The sequence below is a fragment of the Rhineura floridana genome, chromosome 20 (genome assembly GCF_030035675.1).
Source record: "Rhineura floridana isolate rRhiFlo1 chromosome 20, rRhiFlo1.hap2, whole genome shotgun sequence".
Lineage (NCBI taxonomy): Eukaryota > Metazoa > Chordata > Lepidosauria > Squamata > Rhineuridae > Rhineura > Rhineura floridana.
This window is the reverse complement of record NC_084499.1, coordinates 19,911,263-19,930,094: the sequence shown is the minus strand read 5'-3', so window position 1 is coordinate 19,930,094 and position 18,832 is coordinate 19,911,263. Positions and strand designations below refer to the sequence as shown.

Genomic DNA, 18,832 nt, shown 5'->3' with positions numbered 1-18,832 from the left:
AAAAGGTTTCCCCAATACCCTGATCTGGTCCCACAGAGAGCTCACCAGGGCAAGGCGCCAGTTCAGCACCATGGGCAGCTCCAGGTGAGCCACTTCTTCTAACCAGGGTTGGAAGTGAATGCCTTATACCGAGTGGGTCCATCTAGCTGTGTACTGCCCACACTGACTGGCAGCACCCCTCAGCAAGCGGATATTCCAAGGCTTACCTGCAGGCACTGGGACTTGAACCGGGGACCGTCTACATGGAAAGCACGTGCTCTGCTGCTGACCTATGGCTCTTCCCTCAAAATAAAACAGGATTCCAGTCCTCATGGGGCTAGAATAAGAGGATAATTGAAATAAGAAGCTGCCTTATACCAAGTCAGACGGGTGGCCCATTTTGCTCTACACCAGGTGTGGGGGACTTTTTGGCTCAGTGGGCCAGACCTTTCCCTCCCTGTCCCCACCCCACAACTTTGACAGGTGGGCAGGACCACTCATATGTCAATCATCTGACATCACAACACCAGACGCGGGACAGTCAGGTGGTCCCACCCACCTGTCCAAGTTGGCCTATGGGCATTGGGGCTGACATCAGGTGTGAGGCAGGTAAGGCATGATTTTGGAAAGTGACCCCATAGGGAGGATGGGGAGGCCAAATGTGACCTGCAGGCTCCCCACCCCTCGTCTACACTGACCAACAGTAACTCTCCAGGGCTTCAGAGAGGGTTGTCGCCCAGCCCTTCTGCCACTGAGCTACAACACTCCCCATAAAACTTCACATAGGAATCTCCCTGATCAGGAGCCAGACCATTGGCCCATCTCACCTAGTACTGTCTGCACTGACTGGCAGCGGCTCTCCAGGGTTCCAAACAGGATTCTCTCCCAGCCCTACCTGGAGATGCCATTGGGGATTGAACCAGGGACCTTCTACATGCAAACAAGTGCTCAACCACTGAGCGACAGCCCTTCCCCAGGTGACGGGCAAGCCAAACTGGTTGGGACAGATGGGAGTCGTAGTCGAAAACATCTGGAGGGCCCCAGGCTGGAGAAGGTAGAGCTAGATAACATGGCTGAAGTCCTTTTCTCTATTTTTAAAAGAAATTGCCAAGCACCACCAGGCTCCACCTCCTTCTCTAACAGGCTCCGCCTCCTTCTTTAACAGGCTTTTCTAACAGCCTCCTGATTCCCAGGATCTGAACTTCAGTTAAAACTCCAATGCTAGAGGCCTTCAAGAGGCAGCTGGACAGGCACCTGTCGGGGAAGCTTTAAGTTGGATTCCTGCACTGAGCAGGGGGCTGGACTTGATGCCCTTATAGGCCCCTTCCAACTCTACTATTCTAGGATTCTACCAAACCTATTACTAATCGCACTGGCTTTCCTGGCATGCCTTTGTCCCATTCTGTGCCTGTCAAGGGAAACTGGGGAGCAAGCATTGCTAAGTTAAAACTCCAGCCAGTTATAGACCTTTCAGGTTCTAGATCCCAAGCCTGGGTCCCCACATGGTCATCTATCACACCCCCATAACTTACCAAACCAAGCTTTCCAACAGGGAAATTCATTGGGCGGGGGTGAAGAAGAGAGAAAGAGAAGCGGAGCCAGCCACGGCACCACCCAACACCTTCAAAATTAATTAATGAACTCGGCGCATGTAGCTTGGTAGTAGACCATCTGTTCTGCATGCAGACGGTCCAGGGTTCAATCCCCAGCATCTCCAGGTTAGGACTGGGGATGTTCACTTTCCACAACCCTGGAGAGCAGCTGCCAGTCAGTACTGAATGAGATGGACCAATGACTCCAAGGCAGCTTCCTATGCGCATAAACCAACCCTCGGTTTGGGATCAAGTACTGGGAGGTCTTGTGGAAGTGGAATCAGGAGGGAGGGAGAGAGAAAAGCCAAGATGAAATGAAGCTCCTTGGGGAGTAAGGGTCTCAGCCCCAGAACCTCCCCTTAGAAATCAACAGCTGGCTGAGTGGTTGGCCTGCCCGCCCAGCAACATGCATCATTTGCAAGGGTGCCGAGGGCTGTCCAGAGGGCCGCCAGGCAGGGAGGCGGCATCTGTTCCTGCTGGTCCTCAACCCCTGCAAGCGGCGTTTCTGAGGAGCTGTGAGCAGAGATGGGCAATTTAAAAGGAAACCGAGAGCAGGAGATCTGCTCTTTCCACACGCCCTGTGCTGCCTAACAGCAGGTGTCATTGTATACCCAAACCACCCCTCCGTCTCCAATCGAGCCATCAAGAGAGAAGAACGATAATAAAGCAGGCTGGCCGAAGGGTGGAGGGCAGAGCCAAAACTCCCCTCCCCTCCAGGAGGTGCCACTGTGGATTTTTTTCTCACTCTCAGCAAGGTCAAGAAGAAATAGGAAGGGGAGATTTTACATTCTTTTTTAAAGGAAGCAGGCAATTCAGAAGTGTATCGATCACTCGCCGCCAGCCAGCCAATCAGTGCCGCCTACACAGACACCAGAAGGGCCCTGCTGGATCAAGCCAAAAGAGCCATCTGCCCCAGGTTTCTCTTTTCCTTCCAACGGCTGGGAAGACCGCCAGCAGGGCATCAAGGCATCAGTCCTTCCCATTTGTTTTCCGAGATCCACTGCCCCTGAACAAGGAGGTTCTAATGAGCTAATTGTCACAAACAGCTGTTGATCCTCCACAAGTTTGTCTCAGCCCTTATAAAGCCATCTAAAACCAGGGGCTATGATCTACTTGCCGGAGCAGATTCCACAGGTGTAGTTGTGCCAAAAGCCAGAGGCATCCAGAGTAGACCCACTGACATCAACAAGAACGTAAGAAGAGCCTGCTGGATGCAGCCAAAGGGGGCCCATCTCATCCTGCATCCTGTTCTCACAGTGGCCAGGCAGTTGCCCACAATAGGAAGTCCACAAGCAGGACTTGAGTGCAAGAACACTCTCCCCTCCTGCAGTTTCCAGCAACTGGTGTTCAGAAGCATACTGCCTTCGACTGTGGAATAACCTAATAATAAACTGTTATTACTTATTAAATTTACATCCTGAAGGAGCCCAAGGCAGCAGATATATGAACAAAACAATTTGACAGAAAGAAAGAAAAGCATTCTAAAAAGAGTTTAAAACACGCTAAAACACAGTTACAGTTAAACACATTATTTTATCGGTGATCTTCGGGTTACCAGAAAGAGTCCAAGACCTTTAATGGGTGGAGGTAGAATCAGCCACCATGGCTATTAGTCATTGAAGGGGATAGACCACAGGGCACATCCCCCAAGTTGGCGAGGCACATTTAACATCGACATGAAATTGAGCCTTCAGTGTCTTCGGCCCAGTCCTCTGGAACGCTCTGCCAACAGAGATTCTGCAGGCGCCTTCCATTTTAACTTTTAAACACCTGTTGAAAACCTTTCTGTTCCTCCAGGCTTATGCAGGCAATTAAGATGCATCTTTGCAATATCCGGCCTTTATTTTTATTCGCATCTTGAGTGTTTTATGGATATATTTTTTTGAACTTGTTCTAAACCACTTAGGCATTTTTAATGAAATAGCTGCATACAAATACATTAATAGATAAACAAAGAATACAAGAAGAGCCTGGCTGGATCAAGCCAGTGGCCATTTCAGTCTCCTGTCTCACAGCAGCCAACCAGATGGCCCAATGGGAAACTCATGCAAGCAGAATCTGAGCACCAGAGCAACGCTCTCCACGTGTGATTCCCAGCAACTGGCCTTCAGAGGTACAGTGCCTTCAACAGATTTCAGAACAGAATTAACCCAGCATCCTCCAGACTAGAATGGGAAGTGGGTTCTTTCATCTGCCCTAAGGAGATTATTCCATCTGCCCACACCTGTTCCTCCTGGCTAGGTCTCCTTGCACCCACCCTCCCCAGGTTCCCGTACCCCACCTCAATTTACAAAGAACCAGGATAATTCCATTTGCCCTGAAAGGACAAGCAGCTGCAACCGGGCAAGGCAAACTGATCCCTCCCCTCCAAACCCCACCCCCCCAATCCATGCACAGTTAATCCAAGAGACAGGCCAGGTGTCTCAGGTGCAAAAGCGGATCCGGCTTCCAGATCACCTGCTGGGACTTGTCTTTATGTGACGGCCTCCATCCACCCTTTCTCCCGTCTTGCTTTCATCCACCCGAGGAGAAGACTATGGGGGGGGCAAAGAGATGGAGCCGGCCAAACGCAGCTTTGCAGTCTTACAAGGCTCCAGCAAATTGAGAGAAAGCCGGGAATCTTTGAGAAGAAAAAGACACGATTCGGAAAGCTAAGAAAGGAAGAGAGAAGAAACAAAGAAAGCGGGCAACAGGAAACCAGTTAGGGCTCAGTCCCCTGACTCACATGCTTGCAAGCTGCCTACACACACGCTGCTAAAAGACAGCATTGCTCAATGCTAGGTTCTGCAAGCCAAAGTTCAGGATGAATCGAAATTCAGTTCACGTTTTAATGCAAGCTTATGTCATTCGCCTTCACGAAACAAAGTGCAAGTCGAAATTCAGCTGCCCTCTGAAATCTGCACCTCTCTGGACTTTTGCAATTCTCCAGCCAAGGAATGCGTACAGACAGACATATATTAGGGTAAAGTGTGCCTGCAGATGCCTCCATGAGTGAAAACATAGAAAGGTGTATTGCTTTAGAAGAAATCACTTTGCAAAAATATTATTAGTATTATATATACTGCTTATGTGCCAAAATGGCTTCTATGTGGTTTACAGCATGAAATCAAGTATAAAATACATACATCTTAAGATACCAAATTACAACTGAAACATTCAAAACTTCCTTAATTAAAATATACAACAAAACAAACCAGGTGAAAGCATGACAACTAAAAGAGTAAGAAGCAAACTATAACTTTGGAAATTTGAACGTTAGGTAAAATGGCAGACAAAGAGGTGCCTGTTAGGATAAATCTGCACTAAAATGTTCATGAATTTCAATGAGGTTTTTTTAAGAAATGAAAATCGCAAAACTGATGCAGAAATGTGGAGAATTGAGTTTAAGATTGGAAAAAGGAGAAGCGGAAAAGACTTGAAATGGGCAAATTCCCTCATCACTACGGCTTGATCCAGGATAACGTCACTAACTGCTAAGCCATGAGCTGACCTTCCCATTCTTTACCCTCTCCATTTCCTTTAAGCTAGGGATGCCTGTAGCCTCAGGGACCAGTCTTCTCTGCAGACAACAGGCCAGGATCAGGGCCAGGAGCACCGCCCAGCTGTAAAAACCTTGCCACAGTGGGACCCTCCCCATCACATGCTCAACATTGCAGAGTATATTTCTGTGTCTTGTAGATTTATAACCAGCTTTCCAACTATCGTTCTCAAAGGAGGTTAATTATTTATTTACGGGTGTATTTATAACCCACACTTTCGTAGGACTATATCAAGGCAGGATACTATATTATATATGGCTGAAGTTCCAAAAGGGGGGGAAAAGCCAATCAAATTACAGCAAAACCAATAAAATTTGAGGCCAGATTTAATACAGGGACACATTATGAGTGGGTTGGCAGGTTGACAGGCATCTTTATCAGAGCTTGGAAGTAACTCGTTATTTTTAACGAGTTACTTGTAATTAGTTACAATTTTAAATAACGAGTGGGTAATTCCATTACATTTGGCAAGTAACGAAACGACTAGTAATTTCCCTACTTTTCAGCTGCAACTTTAATGTTTCCACATTAGGTTGGATGTTACTTGGGGGCGGGAACAAGGGGAAGTCAGCTCCTGGCTGTGATTGGTTAACACATGTGCCTCACACTGATTGGACCTCTGCGCAGACTCTCTCTTCCCTCGTGATCTGTGTTAGGAGGCACGAGGGAAGAGGTGAATAGGCAGGGCCTGCTAGCGTCTGAGAGGAAAAAATGGACGCCGGAGGAAAAAGCCAGGGCAAGGACAACAGAGGAGAAAGCAGCAGCAGAATGGTGAAGAGCTGTGGAGGTGAGTGACGATGATTTTTGTGTGTGTGTGTGTGCCCCCCACGGCCCCTTCTGCCCCCCATGGCATTTTTGCCCCCCCGTGGCTCCTTCTGCCCCTCCCACTGCCTCTCCTTGCCTTGCTGCCACCCCCCCATCAATCACAAGGCACTTCTGAAACTTCGGCCTACTTCTCTTCCCCCCCTTTTTGAACTCTCCCCCTTGTTCCTATGCATACCTGTGTGCTGTATTTATCCAGACAGAGCACTCCTGCCTTTTAAAATGCTGGCTAGCTTTTTATTGTATATTTATTTGAACTCCATCTTTCTTTTTATTTGTATTTTTGTCCTGTTTAATCACAAGACTGAATTGTATTTGGGACAAAAACTGTCTCAGTAATAATAATAATAATGATAAATCATTAGGCATATAAAAATGGCTTAAGGCTGATTTTTTTGTTCTTGGCAGAGATGAGGTGAGAATTAGGGTCCTTGCAGCTCCTCCTCTCAGTCCCCCAGCTCTCAAACTCATGTTCTGTGAGAAAGAGAGAGATTCCCAGTCCCAGAGAGAGATAGACTGTTGACAATCTCTGCTAATATCTATACAAATGTACATAACATGCATCACCTGAACTCACATGATCTAGAGTTACCTTAGATCTTGCAAGATTTGCAAATGAGAAGCAACAGGGTTTTATATTAGTTCTGATTGTCTATTGGGCTATCATAGGTTATATGCTTTTTTCATTTTCTATGGCAAAAACTCCAACTTCAGTGGAATTTATGTGATGTGTTCTAATCATTTGAATTTGGCTAATGAATGCTTTATTCTTTCATCAGAACTTTAGCAGTAGTACTAAAATATTAATAAAAAAGAAAAGGGAAAGAAAAAATACTTTACATACATCATTCAGCTGTATTGCTAATTATAAATATAGATATAAAAGATAAACGGCATTTTGTCAAAAGTATTTTTGTCTACATTTTATACCTCATCCTTGGTTTTCCAAGCTTGGCATGGAATGCTTCTCATACAGAATTAATTTGAAATGCTGCATATTTATTATCATAATCATCATATTCAAAATAAAAAATATATGTACCGCCTTCAAGTTGATTCCAACTTATGGTGACCCTATGAATAGGGTTTTCATGAGGCTGAGAGACAGTGACTGGCCCAAGGTCACCCAGTGAGCTTCATGGCTATGTGGGGATTTGAACCCTAGTCTCATTTTGTTCTCACAACAACCCTGTGAGATAGTAGGTTAGACTGGCCCAGGCAGGGTTATTCAGTGAGCAAAAATGATGCAAATAGGATCTCTTTTAATTGTGCTATCGACCTGCTTACTTCCACTCTGACTGGGGCATCTTGCAGCATGGGGAAGAGATGGGGGCACATCACAGCTGAAGTTCACCCATATAGGAGCATTATCTCTTGTTTATTACAGAGACGCCTGTTGCAGGTTTTGCTGCTGAGAGCAGCAGTCAGTTAGTGCGGCCACTTGAGTCACAGCTTGTTGATCCTGAGGAGGCAAAACTAGAAAGTGAGGTTCAGAAAGGAGCCCTGTGCATGAGGAGGAGGAGGGCATGAAGCAGTGCCAGTTGCCCACAGCCACATCTGCAGAACAGCAAGTACCATGGTTTGGCTTTGAGAAAGCTTGTACATTTGTGAGCCAGAGTGGGAAAAATGTTGTTGTACGATACAATTACTGCCTTCCAAGGATCAAAAATCTGAGATCAGCTGTTTCCTCCTCATCCAATGTGAAGAAACATTTTGAGGTAAGCCTTTGTCATGCTGGTCCTCAAAGAGTGTCCATTGTCTTTTTATGTTTAAATTGTGAAGTTCCTCTTCCATTTTTTCTTGGATTCATGCTTTGTTCTTCTTCCTCAGAGGGCACACCCTGAGAAGCTGAGAGCAATTGAAGAAGCAATAAAGGCAAGGAGACGTGGCCTTCCTGAACCAATGCATGACACCCCTCCTCCCAAAATGCTGAAGCAGCAGCAGACAACCCTTGAGAGGTGGGGATCTGGCAGGGAGCCTGTCACCCAGAGCAATCTCGACAGGAGAATAATTGATTTCATTGTAGAGGAGACATTACCACTTCAGACTGTGGACAAACCATCATTCATTAATCTGGTTCGCATTGGACTCCCCAAAGATCTCACCATCATATGTGCCAAGACTCTGAGAGACAGAATTGAGAAGAGAGCATGCCACATGAGAGAAACTCTTGCAAACCGAATGGGTGCTGTGGCATATATAGCAACCACTGCAGATTGTTGGACCAATGGCAAGAAGAGTTACTTTGGGGTAACAGCCCACTGGATCAACCCAACTACCCTGAAACGTGAGGTCGGGGCCTTGGCTTGTAAGCATCTGAAGGGGCGCCATACATACGATGTCCTTTCAAAAGCACTGCATGATGTACATGTGCAGTACAGGATCCACAACAAAGTTATGTGCACTACTACAGACAATGGCTCCAACTTTGTGAAAGCATTCAGAGTTTTCATGGCCAAAGAACCAGTGGAAGCTGCAGGCACCAGTGACGATGATGGTGATAACCAGGAGGAGGAGGAGGCTGAGGTGGAGTTTGTGCCTATCTGTGAGATCCTGGACACAGGACCTGAGGCAGAGGAAGAAGCTGCAGACTCAGGAGAGGATTTTGTTTTACCACCACACCAGAGATGTGCTAGCCACACCCTCAACCTTGTGGCAACACAAGACATAGAGGCCATGCTTTCTGACTCCTCCAAAAGTAGTCTTCTTGGTCCTTTCAAGAAACAGTTTCGTTCCTTGATGGGAAAGTGCAGCAAGTTGTGGTCCAAGCAGAACCAGTCAGCACAGATTGCTGAGTATATCCGTGCGCAATGTGGTGTGTATCTGAAGGTACCGAATAAGACCAGGTGGAATTCCACCTTTGATGAGTTGAAGCAACTACATGAGCTCCTGTCAACTGTGCCACTAAAAATGCATGCCATAATGGACCGCTGCTCCTTGTCCAGGATCACAGCTGCTGAGATTGAAGTGGTACAGGAATACACAGAGATTATGGAGCCACTAGCCCAGTCCCTAGATATCCTGCAACGGGAGAACGGCATGTTCATGGGGTATTTGCTACCAACGCTCTGCAATCTGGACCACAAGTTAGAAGGACTGGAAAACAAACCTGAGAGGTACACATACTGTTTTCAGCTGCTGAGAGGTGTGCGCGAAGCCCTAAGAAAGCGGTTTGCAGCTATCTGGGAGGACAAGAGGCTTCTTCTGGCAGCCTGCCTACACCCTCGCTTCAAACTAGATTGGCTGGAATCGTGTCAGGCCACCACCCATACCAACAAGTAAGAACATTAGGGAAGCCCTTTGGGTGGATTACTCCAAGGGAAATGTTGTCTCAAGGGAGGCATCAGAGGGCTTAAGGTGGTAGGCAGGGGCTGGGCCTTTTCTTCCTGGGGCTCCTCATCACAACCTTGGGTTGCTGCAGGTAATCCTTAAGGGTCTGCTGTGCTGCCCCATGAGTGTGGTGACTTGGTCACCTTCCTACCTTCCATGTCATCATCCACAGGCTCAGGCTGGACCCTGAACCAGGAGACATGACAAGCATCAGGAAATGAAGAGCAGATGATGGTTTCCTAACATATATGTGTTAACATATCCTCTCTCTTTCTTAGATACACAATGGAAGCCTTGTTGAAAGCTGAAATAAAGATGGGTGTACTTAATGAGGACAGTGATCAGTCTTCAGATAAAGACCAGGAAGGAGATGACTTAGAAGATGACTTCTTTAACTTTCTGCCCCAGGGCAAGAAGTCAGCAGTGGACACTGCTGAGGAGGAACTGGTGAGGTACCTGAGGTCTCCCAGCAGGGAAGTGTCATCACTCCATGGCTTTCCACGTGTGCTGCGGTGTTTTTTGCAGCACAACACAGGCATGCCTTCAAGCGCCGCAGTAGAACGCCTGTTCAGTACTGGTGGCAACGTAATGACTGTAAAGACATCCCTTGTCTGACATGCTCTTTGAGCATCTTGTTCTTTTGAGACATAACAGAAACATATTATAAAAGCATTTCAAGTGTAAAATTTGATTTCAAGAGTTGGGGTATCTTCATTGCTTGGGGGGATGTGAGATTCTGTTATGCCATTATGTTAATCTTATGGATAAAATTTTTTATTCTACTACCCCCTGTGTGTGTGTGTGTTTATTTTTAATATTGTTTTAGGCTTCTTAGATGTGCAGCAGCCAAGGCCAGCACCTTGTAGGAGTTTTTTTTTTAAAGTAACTGAAATGTAATTGTAGTGATTACTTTTGAGAAAAAGTAATCAGTTACTTTCAGAGCAATTGTAATTGTAACGGTAATTGCTACTTTTTGGTCCAAGTAATTGTAACTGTAATTTATTACTTTCTAAAAGTAATCTTCCAAGCTCTGATCTTTATTACAGAAGGTTCGCTTGGAGTGAAAAGTCTTGACAGGGCACTGAAAAGGACCTAGGATCTTCTGCATGCAAAGTAGATGTTTTGCTACTGAGCTGAGGCCCTTCCCTTTAAATAAGCTAAGTTTCCAGTCCTCATCATTAAGAGCATAGGAAGCTATGTACATCCTATTCTCCTAATATACACATCTTTGTAGGCCGTTTTGCCTAACAAGACATTTCTGCAAAGCAACTTTCCCTTACCTAATGCATGTTCATATGCTAGTTTGACATATAGATAGAAATATAGATACGTATACTTTAGCCTCGCACATCATTTTTGTACACATTACTTGGCGAGAGAACTGCATTGCAACATTCAAAGAAGGGTGAATTTCAAAAGGCAGCTGATTTGCTGTCTGCATGATATTTCAGAAAATGCAAATTCAGGTAGGTTCACCTTTCAACACGAACTGAATTGAATTTCTCTCCCCATGTCATGTGTAAGTAATACTGTACTCCTTCACATTTTAAAAGCTGTTGCATGCTTTGGCTGGAAGAGCTACTGAGAGAGAAACAGACTAATAAAACCTGGTGTTTGCTGAAAAAGCAGCCATGCATCCCCGAATTACGACCATAATAAATCCCAGGCATAGCAAGGAGGCACACGGCTGTTGCACATCAGCTTTTCATGCTTCCAGCGTGCTGTCCTAAAGAGGACCTTGTGCATTGCCTTAGAGCAGATGTGGGGGGACCTCATCATCCTTGGCCATTGGCCATGCTTGCTGGGGCTGATGGGAGTTGTAGTTCAGCAACATCTGGAAGGATGAAAGAATTTTTTAAAATTGCAAATGCAATTTTAAAATGGTTTTCTTTGCTGTTAAATTGTTTTGTTGATGCATTTGCCATCCTGGGCCCCTTTGGGCGGAAAGGCAGGAATTAAATTCAATTATTACAATCATTAACCCTGACTAGGAATGGGCGAGAAATTTCAATTCAGTTCACATTTAAAGCTGATTTTATCTAATTCGCACTTTCCGAAACAATACGAGGACCAAAACAAAGCCATCCTTTTCATTTTCACTTATCCAAATTTTACAATGCAGTTCTCCAACCAAACAAAAATGCATATAGTAGGGGAAAGTCTGCATAAAAACAAATGAAAATAACATACACAAACACATTATATTAGGAGAAATGACTTGCAACGTGTACACTCATCAAAACTGCAGACAAAAACATGTTTATTAGGAGAAAGCAACACCAAAATGCCAAAGTATCTTCCTGAAGATTATTTTTGTTAATGAAACACTGATTGCTGCAGAAATGTGAGTTGAATTTAAGTTGGGAAAAGCGAGGAAGGAAGAGAAAAAGTGGACAGATCTTTCCTTCCCTAATCCTTGACCTAGACAGAGCTGTTGCATCTTGGCGCAAGCGAGACACAGGGGCTCCTTTTCCCAACAGGTTCAGTCTTCCCTGCACCTCTTTGGATGCTTGCAGGCTTGCCACAGAGGCATCTGGTTGGCCACTGTGAGGATGGGATGCTGGACTAGATGTGGCCCCTTTGGCCTGATCCACCTACAGGGCTCTTCTTACATTCTTGCGCTTCTGTTTCATCAAAGGCTGAGCAACCTGAGTATTCCTCACAAGGAATCAGCAACGGGGAGCCTGTGGCTCTCCAGATGTTGCTGAACTGCAACTCCCACCATCCCTTGTGTGAATGCCAGGCCGGTAGGCGCCCCACCCCTTTGCGAAGAACTCAGAGGGAGTTGAGTCCACATGCTCAGGGTGGGGCTATACGGTGGTAAGACCAAAGCTGGCACCAGGCATGACTGGGCCCTTGGGCACCAGCCTTCCTGGGCCTATGGCTCCTGCACACCCCACCTACTTTTCCCATCGCCTCACATGAATACTGTGTGCGCACATGCTTACCATCAAACAAGATGGCAGTAGGGGCTTTCTTAAGGGGTTGATGCCCCTGCCGCCATCTTGGTTGACGGCACACATGGGCACTATGCTACCTCCAGCGCCATGTTGGTTGATGGTGGGTATTGCACATGCAACACACATAGCATTGGGAGAGAGGTGGGGCGGTCGGTCTGTATAGGGGTGTGCCTGGGATCTCCCTCTCTGCGATCTGCAGCAGGGTTGGGAGTTGACTAGGATTACAGAATGGGAGCTCCCACCCTAAGGAGGGGCCCTTCAGGGGCCCCTGTAGGCCACAGAGGCCCTCAGCAAGAGCCCATCCTGGCCACCCTCTGGCGCCAGCCCTGCCTTCTGGGTTTCAGGCAGGGAGCCTTTCCCAGCCTTACCTGAAGGTGCCAATAGCAACTGCACCTGGGACTTGCTGCATGCAAAGCAGGTGCTCTACCACCAAGCTGTGGCCCTTCTCCTAAAAATAAAGATTCTAGTCCTCATAGTTCTGAATGAAGGGCTGTATTAAATAGGAACATAGGAAGCTGCCTTTTACTGAGTCAGATGCTTGGGTCTGTCTAGTTTGATACTGTCTACATTGACTGGCAGTGGCTCTCCAGGGTTTCATACAGAGAAGCCACTGGAGATTGAACCCAGGACCTTCTGCATGCAGGACAGGTGCTCTCTTACTCAGCCACAGCCATACCTGGAGATGCCAGAGATCAAACCTGGGACTTTCTCCATGCAGAGCAGATGCTCTTACCCCCTTCCAAGTAAACACACACATAAGCTCCAGGTCTTAGTCAATTGATCAACTGATTTGGCATATGAAGGGGGGAAAACAGCAAATTTTAAAAGCATGCTTTGCTTTAGACGACACACAGGTTTCACTGCAGGCAACTTCTCAGGGGAAGTTTATTCCCTCCCTTTTCTCTCTCACTCACAGAGCGCTAAGTATGCCTCTTTTAAGACATCTTTTGCCAACTGCAGTTTTAGTAAAGACTTGTATTAAAATTATTTTAAACACTTTTTTAAAAAGAGCCTTGCTTCCCAATGAGCGCACCTTTCAAGTCGATCACAATGTTGTTGGTCGATGAATCTAGTTCACCTAGTTTGGTTTAATTGAATTATAAAAAAAAAAAACTCAGTGAACATTCAGTCACTTGGCTCTCTGTTGAGAAGTCAACTGATTAAATGAACAAGTGCATGATTGGCTTTTTTTAAAGTAAATTTCATCGGGATGAGGCCTAATCAGGATTGGGACCCTGAAAACAATGGAAGGTTCTGAATACCTGTAGCTGGAAACAGGAAGGGAGAGTTGCTGTTGCGCTCAGGTCCTGCTTACAGCTTCCCATAATGGGCATCTGCTTGGCCACTGTGAGAACAGGAGGGTGGACTAGATGTGCCCTCCTTGGCCTGATCCAGCCGCCAGGCTCTGCTTAGGTTCTTGTTTTCCCAAAAGCAAGTTACAAGGGAAAGGGGTTAACTCACACACCAGCTGACAATAAGATTCAGTTCACATTTAAAGGCAAATGTACCTAATTCGTACTTTCCAAACACCTGCACCAAAACCCAGCCATCCTTCAGAATTTATCCTTTTCCAAGTTTTGCATGAGAATGTTCCAGCCAAGCAGTGGGTGCAAAACACTAGATACACTAGTGTGAAGTGTGCATAAAAAATTATGTATTAGTGGAAACATACACAAATGCGTCATATAAGGGGCAACTGCTTTGCAAAAATGGGGCATGTTAGGGAACATGGCATACAAAGATGGGTAGGTTAGTAAATCTATATATCTACTAGGAGACAGGAGAGAAATTTGTTCAGAATTCACACATTCCAAACTGGAATGCGGCTATCCCTCAAAGCTCACAATTCTCTGGAGGTTACAATGCAGTTCTCCAACCCAAAACTACATGCCAACCCCCCCCCATATTCAGGAAATGTGTGCACAAAACCATGCCTGTTAATTAAAACAATATGCAAAACAGCATTATATTGGGGAAAATGCTTGCACAGATGTGTACACACCAGGCAAAAATGTGCATTAGGAGAATGGCACGTGAAACACACATTTTTGTGCAGACTTTTTTTGAGGGGGAAAAGGCAAACTGGTGCGGATATAAGGCGAATGGAACTCACGATTCGGGGGAAAATGAGGAAATGACATTGACAGGTCTGGCCATTTCTACCATGTATCGCACACCTCTCTTTTTCCTATCCCTCGTGTTTTTCACATCTTAAAAATATTATCTTATCCAACTTTCTCTCATTACAAGTCCATGCAGGGTACACCCATTTTTTCCACGTCGAGGGCTTTGGTGTATTCTATAGTGCTTTCAAGCTGTTAACAAGAATTATTCCACCACCCGATCCTGCAATCGCCCGTCTGTTTCTTTCCACCACCAATGAACAATTTTGATCTGGATTTTCTCGAAAATCTTGTTCAGAAAATAACCTGTTGGGGGCAACCCTGGTATCCAACACACACACTGGGTCTTCCTTCTCTTTTCCTCCTCCTTTCTCTTTTGGCCTGTCACTCTCAAATATACACGCTCGCCACAGCCCCTCCGCTGTCAAGTTCCTGCATGATCCGGAGGGACTCTTGTTTCTGGTTGCTCAAAGCACCCAGCGCCTGCCATTCAGCCACTTTGCCCCCCTTGCCTGCATGTGCACCCCTTGCAAAGAGCTTCGGTAACCATAGAAACAGCAGCCAATCCAAAGGCTCCTTTGCAAAAAAAAAAGGGGGGGAATGTTGCAGGGAATAAAAACCAAAGAAACGCTCAGAGACAGGTAAGGAAAGGGGTAACTTTTTTTCTGCCAGCCAACAGGTCTCCTCCAAAAAATATGTTTTTAAAAAAAGGTTGCAACTCATCCAAAATGACTTGCTCAGACTAAGAGCCTTACCAAATATACACACCACTTATGGATTAGAGTTGCAATTCTTTCCTCCACTTACCAGGGAGGAGGGGTGGTGAGAGAAATTAGATTGCATCTGAAGCCGAATCTATCAGATCTGCACTTTGCAAAACATCAGAACCAAAACTCAGGTAGCCTTCAAAATTCGGTCTTACCAGAATTTTGCAGTGCAGTTCCCCAACCAACTAATGTTTACAAACATGTATATATACAGGGGATAGTGTGCATCAACATTAGTGAAAAGGCATTATATTAGCAGAAACTGCTTGCAAAAATGTTTACACAAGTCAAAACTGCCTAGAAAACTGTGCTTAATAGGAGAAATTTGCACTAAGTGGCTGGAGAATTTTCATGCAGTTTTTTAAAAGAAAAATTGCAAATGCCTGCAGAAATGTAGAGAGCAGAATTTAAAATTGGAAAAATGAGAAACAGAGAGGACCAAAACTGCCAAAGCCTTCCAACCCTACCTTGCAGTAGGCTCCACTGAATTCAGTAGGACTTGCTGCTTCGGAGGAGTACTGGTCAGGGTTGTTCCATTTACAGGGGCTTGTGAAATCATATTCTTAAGCCAGCAAGCACTGTCCAAAACCTGTCTAACATCCTCACCAATCATTAGACATGGATAAAGCCAGTGTGGCGTAGTGGTTAGAGTGTTGGACTGCGACCTGGGAGACCAGGGTTCGAATCCCCACATAGCCATGACACTCACTGGGTGACCTTGGGCCAGTCACTGCCTCTCGGCCTCAGAGGAAGGCAATGGTAAACCGCCTCTGAATACCCCTTACCATGAAAACCATATTCATAGGGTCGCCATAAGTCGGAATCTACTTGAAGGCAGTCTGTTTCATTTTTTCAAAGTGTGTTAGGGATTATTTATTACATTGGTATACCGCCCCATAGCCGAAGCTCTCTGGGCGGTTTACAACAAGGGATGGAGAAGAATACCCACTAAATTGGACTTCGTACCGGATTTTGACTGAATCCAACAGTCTGCTGTCTTTTCGGACCGGCACTGATTTCTTGCAGCGGGCAGCGGCTGTAAAGAGCACCGCTTTTAAAAAAAAATTCCTCCTGAGTTTACATAATTATCTTCGTAATTACAATCGCTATTACACATTAACTTCCATGGATTTACATAAGCATTTATGTTAAAAATTACGTAATTTTTTTTCACCACCAAAAAAACCCAGTGGATCAAATCAGCCAGTGCCAAAGCAAGAGGGAAGAAAAAAAGGGCAGATTGGGATTGAACGAAGGGCTCTTGGAATACAAGCGGATCGGAACTAGGCAATGAGCTCCATCCCTAGTTTGTGTTCATTTAATCTGCAGCTATCCCTTTGCCACTGGCTTCTGGAACAGTGTGACAGTAAACTTGCCGTTGCTAATTCATGTGCTCCTACTGTTCTTATGTAGCAAGGATGGAATCCTTATTTTGGGTCTTCGTTCCTGGAAAATCACTTTCTAAGAGCCTAGCTGGTGGATCAGGCCCAAGGGGGGCCATCTAGTCCAGCATCCCAAGAAGCCCCAGTGGGACACCAGAAAGCAGGACCGAGGGATGCAGGAGTCCTCGGGCACCAGCCTGCCCTGGGCCCCGGCACCCACCTGCACACCCCATGTCGGTTGCACTGTGTGCACGTGCCTGCCACCAACCAAGATGGCAGCAGGGGTATCAGCCCCTTAAGGAAGCCTCGGGCGCCACCTTGGTTGATGCCAGGCATGCACCCGCAGTACAGCCAGCATTTACTTCAAGGGAAACGTAGGTGGGGTGTGCGGGTGGCCATTGCAGGCTTGAGAGGTAGCAGGGGTTGCCTGGGAGCGTCCTCCCTGCAATCCTTGGCAGGGTCAAGAGCCAACGCTGCCACAGATTGCAGAAGGCAGCACTACCCACCCACCCTAAAGAGGGGCCCTTCAAGGGGCCCTCGGCCACAGCCTGACCTGGCCACCCTGTGGCGCCAGGCTGGCAGGACCTCAGCAAAACAGCATTCTCCCCCCCTCCTGCAGTTTCCAGCAACTGGCATTCAGAAGCCTACTGCCTCCAACAGTGGCATTGCCATCCTGCCTAGGAGCCTTACCCTCCTTCACGCGTTTGTCTAAACCTCTTTTAAAGGCCATCATTGCCTCTTCCACAGTTTGCGCTGTGTGAAGAAGTCTGCCCTGAATCTTCCAACATGCAGCTTCATCGAGTGATCCTGGTGTGTTCTAGTACCACAAAAGAGGGAGGACACCAGGCTTTCTGCACGCAAAGCAGACGCTCACTCAACACAAAGCGATGGCCAGAGCAACATACTGCACCACCTGAGGTGAGGCACCTGCTCCTCTGCCCCCCCCGCCATCCTTGCGCCTTGATGCTGCCTCCCCAATCCCCTCTCTTCTGCTCACTCGTGTTAGGACCATTTTCGCCTCCCAATGCCATCCCGAGAAAAGGGTCCTCATAGCCTTTCTGCCGCCGCCACCACTTCCTCTAAGTCTCTTGAATCTCTTAAAAACAGCAGTGGCACAAGTAATCTCTGGGGTCACCTCACCCCCACAATGCCCCACTCTCCCTTCCTCAGAAGGAGCTGCAGTGAGCCTAAGAGCCATGTTCAAATCCTGTTGGCTGCTTCCTCAACCCTTCACGGTAGGCCTATCCTGATTTTATGGATGGAAGGATTTGTCAGTTTCAGTTTCTCATCATTCCAATCTTGAATTCACTTTAAGAATTGCAATTTTTTTTTAAAAAAAAAACACATATTCTCATGAAAATTATCCAGCATTGTAGTGCTAACTTCTTCTAATAAACACACGTTTGTAGGCAGCCTTGGCTAACATACACATCTTTGCAAATAACTTCTTATCCTATAGTGCATTTTTGTATGCAATTTTCAATCATATGTTCGTTTTACACACACTTTCCCCTATCATATGCATTTTTGTAAACATTCTTTGGTTGGTGAACTGCATTGCAAAACTCAAATAAGAGCAAATTTCAAAGCTTGGCTGCGTTCCAGTTCTTGCATTGTTTCAGAAAGTGCAAATCAGATAGATTTGGCTTAAAATGCAAACTGAATGGAATTTTATCACCCCCCCTAACCCTGATGCACCGCATTGTTCAGTCCCAGTCCCAAAAGACATAAACTTCTTAGCAAAACACTCACCAACACAGGTAGGGTTGCAGGTAAAATACAGTCCTGCCAAGCCAACAGGCTAGGTCCAAAATGTGATCCAGAGACAAGGTCAGGATCCCAGGGAGTTTGGGCAACACACACCATGAAGGAACTAGAAACAGGTACCAGAGACCTGTGCAATTTCTAACAGCAGGAAGATTCAAAAGAATGGTCTCATAGACCACACCCTAACTACAGCTGTTGGTAGTGAGTGAGTTTCAGGGATTGCTTACTCATCAGGATGCTCCTGACTCACAAGGAGACCCCTCACTCAAGAGGAGAGCCCCCTTTCATTCAAGAACCAGGCTGATGGCTTTAAAAGAGGATTAGACAAACTTCTGGAGAAGGCTGTCAGTGGCTAGCAGCCATGATGGCTATGCTCTGCCACCATCATCAGAGGTGGTACACTTTCAAGTATCAGTTGCTGGAAATTGCAGGAGCGGAGAGTGCTGCTGCACTCTGGTCCTGCTTGTACACTTTCCATTGAGGCATCTGGTTGACCACTGGGAGAACAGGAGGCTGGACTAGATGGGCCTCCTTTACCTGGTCCAGCAGGCTCTGCTTATGACAACTCTGG

General features: G+C 46.2%; 1 protein-coding gene across 1 annotated transcript in view; it reads right to left on the bottom strand.

Annotated features, from left to right (window-relative positions):
- NTMT1 (N-terminal Xaa-Pro-Lys N-methyltransferase 1) overlaps positions 1-18,363 on the bottom strand; it is a 217,742-nt gene extending 199,379 nt beyond the window's left edge. Inside the window, exon 1 of the mRNA XM_061604474.1 lies at positions 18,247-18,363. The gene's annotated coding sequence lies outside the window, so the exon portion shown is untranslated. The remainder of the gene's footprint in view (positions 1-18,246) is intronic.
- Between the last annotated feature and the right edge of the window lie 469 nt (positions 18,364-18,832).